Source organism: Monodon monoceros, unplaced genomic scaffold (genome assembly GCF_005190385.1).
Source record: "Monodon monoceros isolate NGI ecotype Baffin Bay Population unplaced genomic scaffold, NGI_Narwhal_1 Super_Scaffold_13, whole genome shotgun sequence".
Classification (NCBI taxonomy): Eukaryota; Metazoa; Chordata; class Mammalia; order Artiodactyla; family Monodontidae; genus Monodon; species Monodon monoceros.
Window position 1 is genome coordinate 72,238,511 of NW_021703769.1, and position 11,485 is coordinate 72,249,995.

Here is an 11,485-nt window from a genome sequence, read left to right on the forward strand (position 1 = left end):
CAAAGAGGAAATAAAAAATACCTAGAGACAAATGACAATGAAAACACAATGATCCAAAACCTACAGGACGCAGCAAAAGCAGTTCTAAGAGGGAAGTTTATAGCTATACAGGCCTACCTCAAGAAATAAGAAAAATCTCAAATAACAATCTAACCTTACACCTAAGGGAACTAGAGAAAGAAGAACAAACAAAACCCAAAGTTAGCAGAAGGAAAGAAATCATAAAGATCAGAGCAGAAATAAATGAAATAGAAACAAAGAAAACAATAACAAAGATCAATAAAACTAAAAGTTGGTTCTTTGAGAAGATAAACAAAATTGATAAACCATTAGCCAGACTCACCAAGAAAAAGATGGAGAGGACTCAAATCAATAAAATTACAAATGAAAAAGGAGAAGTTACAACAGACACCACAGAAATACAAAGCATCCTAAGAGATTACTACAAGCAACTCTATGCCACTAAAATGGACAACCTGGAAGAAATGGACAAATTCTTAGAAAGTTATAACCTTCCAAGACAGAACCAGGAAGAAATAGAAAATATGAACAGACCAATCACGAGTAATGAAACTGAAACTGTGATTAAAAATCTTCCAACAAACAGAAGTCCAGGACCAGATGGCTTCACAGATGAATTCTATCAAATATTTAGAGAAGAGCTAACACCCATCCTTCTCAAACTCTTCCAAAAAATTGCAGAGGAAGGAACACTTCCAAACTCATTCTATGAGGCCACCATCATCCTGAGACCAAAACCAGACAAAGATACTACAAAAGAAGAAAATTACAGACCAATATCACTGATGAATATAGACGCAAAAATCCTCAACAAAATACTAGCAAACAGAATCCAACAACACATTAAAAGGATCATACATCATGATCAAGTGGGATTCATCCCAGGGATGCAAGGATTCATCAATATAGGCAAATCAATCAATGTTACACACCATATTAACAAATTGAAGAATAAAAACCATATGATCATCTCAATAGAAGCAGAAAAAGCTTTTGACAAAATTCAACATCATTTATGATAAAAACTCTCCAGAATGTGGGCATAGAGGGAAACTACCTCAACATAATAAAGGCCATATATGACAAACCCACAGCAAACATCATTCTCAATGGTAAAAAACTGAAAGCCTTTCCTCTAAGATCAGGAACAAGACAAGGATGTCCACTCTCATCACTATTATTCAACATAGTTTTGGAAGTCCTAGCCATGGCAATCAGACAAGAAAAAGAAATAAAAGGAATACAAATTGGAAAAGAAGAAGTAAAACTGTCACTGTTTGCAGATGACATGATACTATACATAGAGAATCCTAAAGATGCCACCAGAAAACTATTAGAGCTAATCAATGAATCTGGTAAAGTTGCATGATACAAAATTAATGCACAGAAATCTCTGGCATTCCTATACATTAATGATGAAAAATTTGAAAGAGAAATTAAGGAAACACTCCCACTTACCATTGCAACTAAAAGAATAAAATACCTAGGAATAAAACTACCTAGGGAGGTAAAAGACCTGTATGCAGAAAACTGTAAGACACTGATGAAAAAAATTAAAGATTATACTGACATATGGAGAGATATACCATGTTCTTGGACTGGAAGAATCAATATTGTGAAAATGACTCTACTACCCAAAGCAATCTACAGGTCCAATGCAATCCCTATCAAATTACCAATGGCATTTTTTACGGAACTAGAACAAAAAATCTTCAAATTTGTATGGAGACACAAAAGACCTGGAATAGCCATAGCAGTCTTGAAGGAAAAAAACGGAGCTGGAGGAATCAGACTCCCTGACTTCAGACTATACTACAAAGCTACGGTAATCAAGACAATATGGTACTGGCACAAAAACAGAACATAGATCAATGGAACAGGATAGAAAGCCCAGAGATAAACCCACACACCTATGGTCAACTAATCTATGACAAAGGAGGCAAGGATATACAATGGAGAAAAGGCAGTCTCCTCAATAAGTGGTGCTGGGAAAACTGGACAGCTACATGTTAAAGAATGAAATTAGAACACTCTCTAACACCATACACAAAAATAAATTCAAAATGTATTAGAGACCTAAATGTAAGACTGGACACTATAAAACTCTCAGAGGAAAACATAGGAAGAACACTCTTTGACATAAATCACAGCAAGATCTTTTTTGATCCAACTCCTAGAGTAATGGAAATCAAAACAAAAATAAACAAATGGGACCTAATGAAACTTAAAAGCTTTTGCACAGCAAAGGAAACCATAAACAAGATGAAAAGACAACGCTCAGAATGGGAGAAAGTATTTGCAAACGAATTAATGGACAAAGGATTAATCTCCAAAAATATATAAACAGCTCATGCAGCTCAATATTAAGAAAAAAAACAACCGAATCTAAAAATTGGCAGAAGACCTCAATAGACATTTCTCCAAAGAAGACATACAGATGGTAAAGAAGTACATGAAAAGCTGCTCAACATCACTAATTATTAGAGAAATGCAAATCAAAACTACAATGAGGTATCACCTCACACCATTTAGAATGGGCATCATCAGGAAATCTACAAACAACAAATGCTGGAGAGGGTGTGGAGAAAAGGGAACCCTCCTGCACTGTTGGTGGGAATGTAAACTGATACAGCCACTATGGAGAACAGTATGGAGGTTCCTTAAAATACTAAAAATAGAAATACCATATGATCCAGCAATCCCACTACTGGGCATATACCCAGAGAAAACCATAATTCAAAAAGACACATGCACCCCAATGTTCATTGCAGCACTATTTACAGTAGCCAGGTCATGGAAGCAACCTAAATGCCCTTCAACAGACAAATGGATAAAGAAGATGTGGTACATATATACAATGGAATATTACTCATCCATAAAAAGGAACAAAATTGGGTCATCTGTTGAGACATGGATGGATCTAGAGACTGTCATACAACGTGAAGTAAGTCAGAAAGAGGAAAACAAATATTGTATATTATTGTGTATATGTGGAACCTAGAAAAATTTTACAGATGAACCAGTTTGCAGGGCAGAAATTGAGACACAGATGTAGAGGACAAACGTATGGACACCAAGGGAGAAAGCAGCGAGGGGGTGGTGTGGTGGTGGTGTGCTGAATTGGGCGATTGGGATTGACATGTATACACTGATGTGTATAAAATTGATGACTAATAACCTGCTGTATAAAAAAATAAGTAAAATTCAAAAATAAGATTAATATATAGAAATCTGTTGCTTTTCTATACACTAATAATCAACTATCAGAAAGAGAAAACAAGAAAACAATTCCATTTAAAATCACATCAAACAGAATATAAACCTAGGAATAAACTTAACTAACAAGGTGAAAGACCTATACTCTGAAAACTATAAAATATTGATGAAGGAAACTGAAAGATGACATGAAATGGAAAGATGTCCTGTGATCATAGATTGGAAGAATTAATATTGTTAAAGTATCCTTACTACCCAAAGCAATCTACAGATTTAATGCAATTCCTATCAAAATACCCATGACATTTTTCACAGGCCTAGAACAAATAATCCTAAAATTTATATGGAACCATAAAAGACCCCAAATAGTCAAAGCAATCGAGGGAAAACAAACAAACAAAGCTGGAGGTATCATGCTCTCTGACTGCAGACTGTACTGCAAACCTACAGTAATCAGAACAGTATATACTGGCACAAAAACAGACACATAGATCAATGGAACATGATAGAGAGCCCAGAAATAAACCCATGCACTTATGGCCAATTTATCTATAACAAAGGATACAAGAAAACACAATGGGGAAAAGACATTCTCTTCAATATGTGGTCCTGGGAAAACTGAACAGCTACATGGAGAAAAAGACAGTTCGTTCAAAAATTATACTTGGAAATTTCCATACCACACTCTCAAAAATTATTAGGATAACTGGACATAAAATCAATAAGAAATGGAAGAGTTGAAAAACACTATCAAAAATTGAAACTGGGGCTTCCCTGGTGGTGCAGTGGTTGAGAGTCCGCCTGCCGATGCAGGGGTCATGGGTTCGTGCCCCAGTCCAGGAAAATCCCACATGCCGCGGAACGGCTAGGCCCGTGAGCCATGGCCTCTGAGCCTGCGCGTCCGGAGCCTGTGCTCTGCAACGGGAGAGGCCACAACAGTGAGAGGCCCGCGTACCACAGAAAAAAAAAATTGAACCTGATGTTTATTCAGTTAACTCCACACAGTAGCAGATTACACATTCTTTTCAAGCACACTTGGAGCATTGTCAGGATGTTACACTATAAGACTGAAATTGAAGATGACACACACAGATGGAAAAGTATAATGTGTTCATGGACTGGAATAATCAATATTGTTAAAATGATCATACCACCGAAGGCAATCTACAGATTCAATGCAATCTCTATCAAAATACCAATGGCATATTTCACAGAACTAGAATAAATAATTCTAAAATTTGTATGGAAACACAAAAGACCCCAAATAGCCAAAGCAATCTTGAGAAAGAACAGAGCTGTTGGTATAACACTCCCTGACTTCAAACTATACTACAAAGCTACAGTAATCAAAACAGTAAAGTACTGGCACAAAAACAGACACACAGATCAATGGAATAGAATAGACAGCCCAGATACAAACTCACACACTTATAGCTAATTGATCTATGAGAAAGGAAGCAAAAATATACAATGGGGAAAAGACAGTCTATGCAATAAGTTGTGCTGGGAAAACTGGACAGGTACATATAAATCAATGAAATTCGAACATTTTCTCACATCATATACAAAAATAAACTCAAAATGGATTAAAGACCTAAACTTAAGACTGTAAACCATAAAACTCCTAGAAGAAAATGTAGGCAGAATACTCTTTGACATAAATCATAGCAATATTCTTTTAGATCTGTCTCCTAGGGCAAAAGAAACAAAAGAAAAAATAAACAAATGGGACCTAATTACACTTAAAAGCTTTTGCACAGCAAAGGAAACTCTTGACAATACAAAAAGACAGCCTACTGAATAGGAGAAAATATTTGCAAATGATATGACTGATAAGGGGTTAACATCCAAAATATATAAACAGTTTATTTAACTCAGTATCAAACAAAATAATAACCTGATTTTTAAAATGGGCAGAAGACCTGAATAGACATTTTTCCAAAGAAGACATACAGATGGCCAACAAACACATGAAAATATGCTCAATATTGCTAATCACCAGAGAAATGCAAATCAAACCCACAATGAGATATCACCTCACACCCATCAGAATGGCTATCATCAAAAAGACCATAAATAAGAAATGTTGGTGAGGATGTGGGAAAAGGGAACCCTTGTACACTATTGGTAGGAGTGTAAATTGGTGCAACCACTGTTGAAAGCAGTATGGAGGTTCCTCAAAAAACTAAAAATAGAACTACCATATGATCCAGCAATCCCACTGCTGGGCATATATCTGAAGAAAAGGAAAACAGTAATTCAAGAAGATACGTGCACCCCAATGTTCATAGCACCATTATTTACAATAGCCAAGAAATGGAAGCAACCTAAGTGTCTACCAACAAATGAATGAAGAAGATGTGATTGATATATATATATATATATATATATACACACACACACACACAATAGGATATTACACAGCAATAAAAAAAAATGAAAATTTGCCATTACAACAGCATAGATGGACCTGGAGGGTATCATACTTAGTGAAATAAGTCAGACAGAGAAAGACAAATTCTGTATGTTACCACTTATATTTGGAATCTAAAAAAACAAAACTGATGAATGAATATGAAAAAATCAGAAACAGACTCACAGATACAGAGAACAAACTAGTGGTTACCAGTGGGGAGAGGGAAGGGGTTTAGAGGATTAAGACGCACAAACTACTGTATAGAAGAAAAATAAGCTACAAAGATGTAATGTACAGCACAGGGAATACAGCCAACATTTTATAAGAACTTTAAGTGGAGTATAAACTATGAATTTTTTGAATCACTGTGTTGTACATCTGAAACAAATATTGTAAATCAATTATATTTCAGTTTTTAAAACATGACTGAATGATGAATAAATGGGGGAGAAGGGAAAAATCTTCACCACAGAAGAATTCCAAATAATATGTGTAAATTATCCCTGCCCCCTTCTGGGAGATGGAGCTTAATTCCTTTCCCCTTGTGTGTGATCTGGACTGAGTGACCCACTTCCAAGGAATAGAGCTCAGAAAGGAAAAAATAATAACTTTACAGTGGAGAAACCTGGCAGATGCAATCTTAACCTACTGATTAAAGTTATACCACCATTAATGTCATGCTGTTAAGGCCCTAATATGATGAATTGAGAAGGGTACTTCACTCTGAATATTCTTTCCAGAAACCTACAACCCCATTCTAATCATGAGAAAATATCAGAAAAATGGAAGGACATTCTATAAAATACTTAGCCAGTATTCTTCAAAAGTGTTAAGGTCCTAAAAATACAAATAGATTGAGAAATTGTCACAGATTGGAAAAGACTAAGGGGACACGATGATTAGGTGTTATGGGTACCCTGGGTTGGGTTCCGGAACAGAAAAAGACTGTCAGTGGACAAATTGGTGAAACTGGAATAAATTATGTCATTTCATTAATAGTATTGTACTAATGATAACTTCTTAGTTTTGACAAATGTGCCACAGTTGTTAGATGTTAATATCAGGGGAAGCTGGGTGAAGGGTGTATAGTAACTGTATATTGTCTTTGCAATTTTTCTGTAAAACTAAAATTATTCCAACGCAAAAAAGAAAAAGTGTTAAAGAATGAGAAACATGTCTATGGAATGATCTGGAGAAAACTCTGAGACATAAGTGAAAAAAAATCAAGTCGTAGAATGATAGGTATTGTTTGCTATTGTTTGATTCTAAATGCTGAGACCGCTTCTAGAAAGACGCCCCCCAAAAATTGGTAAGAGAGTTGCCTCAGAGGGAGGGTAACTGGGTGGGGTGGGGAGAGGAGTGGAAGGGAGACTTTTTGCTCTGGAACTTTTGTACCTTTCAAATTTTATACCCTGTGCAAAAAAGTAAATTAAAAAGTGGGTAGGAATATTGCCTTTGGTCAAAAGTGCCCGTAAAGATCCCTTAAATTACCCAGGATTAAACAAAAATCAATTATAAAAATTTGGTTGCGTTCCCCCAGAGAAGCAGCTGGCCTGAATTTAGGAGCCACAATGTGTGGTTCTCTGCGCTCAGGCCGGTGGGAAGGGGCCACCCTGGGAAGCTGTGAGCCCGAGGCAAGCAGTGCTCGGCAGCTTCACACCCTCCTGGACGCCACAAGTCACGGTTCTCAATTCTTGCTCTGCCCCTCGTCTTGGCTCGCTTTTTTTTCTTCCTTAACAGCTTTGGCTGAAGTCACTTCATTTGCCACTTTCCTCGTCAGCACTTCCCCTCCCCTGCTTTTCTTTTTAACACTGCTGTTGCATAACACTAACATTATATATTTGCTTGTTCTGAATATATACTGCTACATAACAAACCATTCCAAACTTGGTGAGGCAATAGCCATTTTGCGGTGCTCACGAATTCTGTGGGTCAGAATTTGGACAGGGCACAGCAAGGATGAATTGTCTCTGTGCCACGATGTCGCGGGTGACCTTGATGGCTGGGGGCTAGAATCACCTGTCTGGATTCCTGCGCTGTGCTCATTGGAAGACGATGCTCACCTGGGACTGTGAGTACAGTGCCACCACGTGGCCTTTCCACCTGGTATGCGCTTCTGAGCGCATTTACAGGTGCGCCCGCAAGAGGAGTCAGAAGAGCAAGTGTTCCGAGAGACATGGCCTTTTATGAGCTAGTCTGGGAGGTCACTTGTGCCGTTCTCTATCGGCTGAAGCAACCCCAGGCCCGCCCAGACTCAGGGCGGAGAGGTATCAACTCCACCTCTGCCTGAGAGGAGCGCCAGAGAACTGGGGCCATGTTCTAAGACCACCACCACACTCGTTTATTTTGTGTCTTCTTTCTACGACGACAGGGACTCCTGGTTTTGTTTCCTACCATATCCCTTGTAGGCACACAAAGATATTCTGATGAGTGCTGTATAATGCTCATGTGGAGAAAGTGTCATTTCCCAAAGTGGAACGCCTCTCTGCCACCGTGTGTCGTCTTGCTGGGACGGCAAATCCAACTCACCTGCTATTCTGCTATAGAAACCCATGTGGTCCCCTCACTGGTCACTTTCTCTCTCCTCTCCCAGCCAAGAGCTTGACGTGTGATCTACATGTAGCTGGTCAGTATTTCTGTCATGGGACCGCACATCTCAAAGGCAGTGACACAGGGCAGAAAAACGGCTAAAGCCACTCTGGCAGTAGCTCCAAGGCAGGACTGTTGAGCAGTTCCTACTATTGACTGTCCCCGCCAAAGGCGCCAGATTCCTGTCTGTTCCAAGACTATGTCTCCATCCTCCCTTGAATTCTGTCACTTCTCCCACACAGAAAATGATGTTCAACATCACTAATTATTAGGCAGGTGCAAATCAAAACCCCAATTAGCGATCACCTCATGCCTGTTAAAATGGCTATTATCAAATAGGCAAGAAATAACAAGCGTTGGTGAGGATGTGGAGAAAAGGGAGCCCCTCCTACAGTGTTGGTGGGAATGTGATTCGGTGTTACTACTATGGAAACAGCATGGAGATTCATCAAAAAATTAAGAAAAGAACTACCATGTGATCCAGCTATCACACTTGTGGGTATTTATCCAAAGAATTCTAAAGCACTAATTTGAAAAGATATATGCACCCCTATGTTCATTGCAGCACTGTTTAGAATAGTTTCAGTCATGCGAGATGAAAAAAATTATTGGGATCTGTTGTATAACAATGTGCATATAGTTAACAATACTATACGATACACTTAAAAATTAAGAGGGGCTGGGGCTTCCCTGGTGGCGCAGTGGTTGAGAGTCCGTCTGCCGATGCAGGGGACACGGGTTCGTGCCCCGGTCCGGGAAGATCCCACATGCCGCGGAGCCGCTGGGCCCGTGAGCCATGGCCGCTGAGCCTGCGCGTCCAGAGCCTGTGCTCCGCAACGAGAGAGGCCACAACAGTGACCGGCCCGCGTACCGCAAAAAAAAATAAATAAATAAATAAAAAGAGGAGGAGGAGTCCTTGTCGCTGCCTATACACAGACATACGCTTAAAATTTATAAACACGGTTTCCTATCTCCTGGATGTCTCTGAACCTTTATATGCTGCTGTGCATTGGGACTCTGGGACTGGGAAATCTGTGGAAGCAACCCAAGTGTGGTATATAATACAATGAAATATCCATCATCTAAAAAGAAGGAAATTCTGACATATACTACAAAGTGGATGAACCTTGAGGACATTTCGCTAAGGAAAATATGCCAGTCCCCAAAAGACAAATACTACATGATTCCACTTGTGTGCAGAGCTTAGAATAGTCAAAACCATAGAGGCAAAATGTAGAATGGTGGCAGTGACATCAGCAGCATGGCCGATTGAAACACTCCCTCTGTCTCTCCTTTTCACTCTACACCCAGTAGAACATCTACAGCTCAACAAAGATACCTCTGCCCAACAAGGTTCCAGAGAATTCCACACATCTGTGCGTCTAAAGGTGGACAAGCGTTGGAAGACGATGCTCATATATGAGCATATATATATGCTCAAATATGTGGACTGGAACACATAGAGGATGTGGAGCCAGGGAACCTGGAAGTGGTGCCTGCAGCCCTGGCCTTCTGGCTAGGACGGCTAAGCCCACAGCACCAGAGAATCTGGTAGCATCAGGGGAGGCGGTGCACATGACTCCAGCCTTCAGGCAGCAAGGCACCTGTGGCCACAGGTAACTAGGAAGCAGTGGCAGTGGAGCCTGGGACCCATTCTTCCAGCTGCTGAGGCGCCCACAACTCTGGTCCTGACTCCCATGCCCCACAGTGGTGGAACCTACAAACCTTACAACACTGGACACAGCAGAGGTGCCCCCACTATCCTGGCTACCTCCTCACCCTCACACACCCCCAGCTGCAGCAGAGCCTGTGAATCAGGGGATCTCAGTCATGGCAAAAAGAGCTCACTATCCAAGTGCCCTAGTCAGTGATGCCAGAGTCACTGAGAGCAGCTAGGTACCTAAGACCCCAGAGGCTCAAGAAGCGACAGCAAGGGCACGGGGCAACACCTCTGACAGAGGCTGTGGACAGTGGAGAGTGCAAACTCTCAAATATGAACATAAGCAGCTCAGGTAAGAGAAACCAAAAACTTGTGCTATAGCGCCACCTACTGAGAAACAAAAGAATGGCCTCTAAATTTTTACCGGATGATTCTTTAGAGTCAAATAAAAACGCTTTTGTTATTTCAAACGCACCAGCAGAGGGACAACTCATCAAGCACCATGAAGAACCACAGTAACACCGTGCCACAAAATGAAACTTACAATTCTCCAAAGACCAATTTTAAACTGATGGAATATTGTGATCTAAAATTCAAAATACCTGCCAGGAATAAACTCAGTAAGATACAAGAAACTCAGAAAGGCAGTGCAATGAGCTCAGGAATAACACTAATGAACAGAAGGAATACTTTACCCAGAAGAGTGAAATTCTAAAAAGAACCAAACAGAAATTCAGGAGCTGAAGAACTCAGTAAATGAGATGAAGAATGCATCAGAAAGCATTGGAAATAGAGCAGACCATATGGAAGAGAGAATTAGTGAGCTCAAAGATAGAAATCTAGAAATGATATAAGTAGAAGAGGAAAGAGAAATAAGATATTAAAAAATGAGGAAATTATATGAGAGATATTCAATTCTTTTAGGAAGGGCACCATTAGGGTAATGGGTGTCCCAGAAGGAGAAGAGAGGGAGAAGGGATCAGAGAGTTTATTTCAAGAAATAATAGCTGAGAACTTCCCAAACCTGGGGAAGGAACTGGATATATAAGTTCATGAAGCTAAGAGAACACCTAATAACCTCAATGCGAAAAGGCCTTTTACAAGACACATTACATTAAAATTGTCAAAATTCAATGACAAAGAATTTTCAAGGCAACCAAGGAAAAAAGGATGGCAACTTACAAAGGAGCTCCTATTAGGCTATGAGCAGATTTGTCAGCAGAAACTCTGCAGGCCCAGAGGGAATGGAATGACATTCTCAGAATACTGAAAGATGAAAACTGCCACCCAAGAATACCCAATCCAGCAAAGTTATCATTCAGATGTGGAGGAGAAAGAAAGACTTTTCCAGACAAACAAAAGCTGAGAGAATTCATCAACATTAGACCTGTCTTACAAGAAATGTTAGAAGAAATTCTACCAGAAACAAAAAGGCAAAACTATACAAAACACTGATTAAGGTGATAAATAGACAATCAGAAAATTGCAACTCTGTATCAGAATTGGTTTTTAAACACTATATTATAGCATAAAGGTTAAAAGGGGGGAGTAGAAAAATAACTATAGCTACTTCAATTTGGTAA

At 39.5% G+C, this 11,485-nt stretch overlaps 1 pseudogene; it reads right to left on the minus strand.

Annotated features, from left to right (window-relative positions):
* LOC114894333 overlaps positions 1-8,207 on the minus strand; it is a 29,317-nt pseudogene extending 21,110 nt beyond the window's left edge.
* Between the last annotated feature and the right edge of the window lie 3,278 nt (positions 8,208-11,485).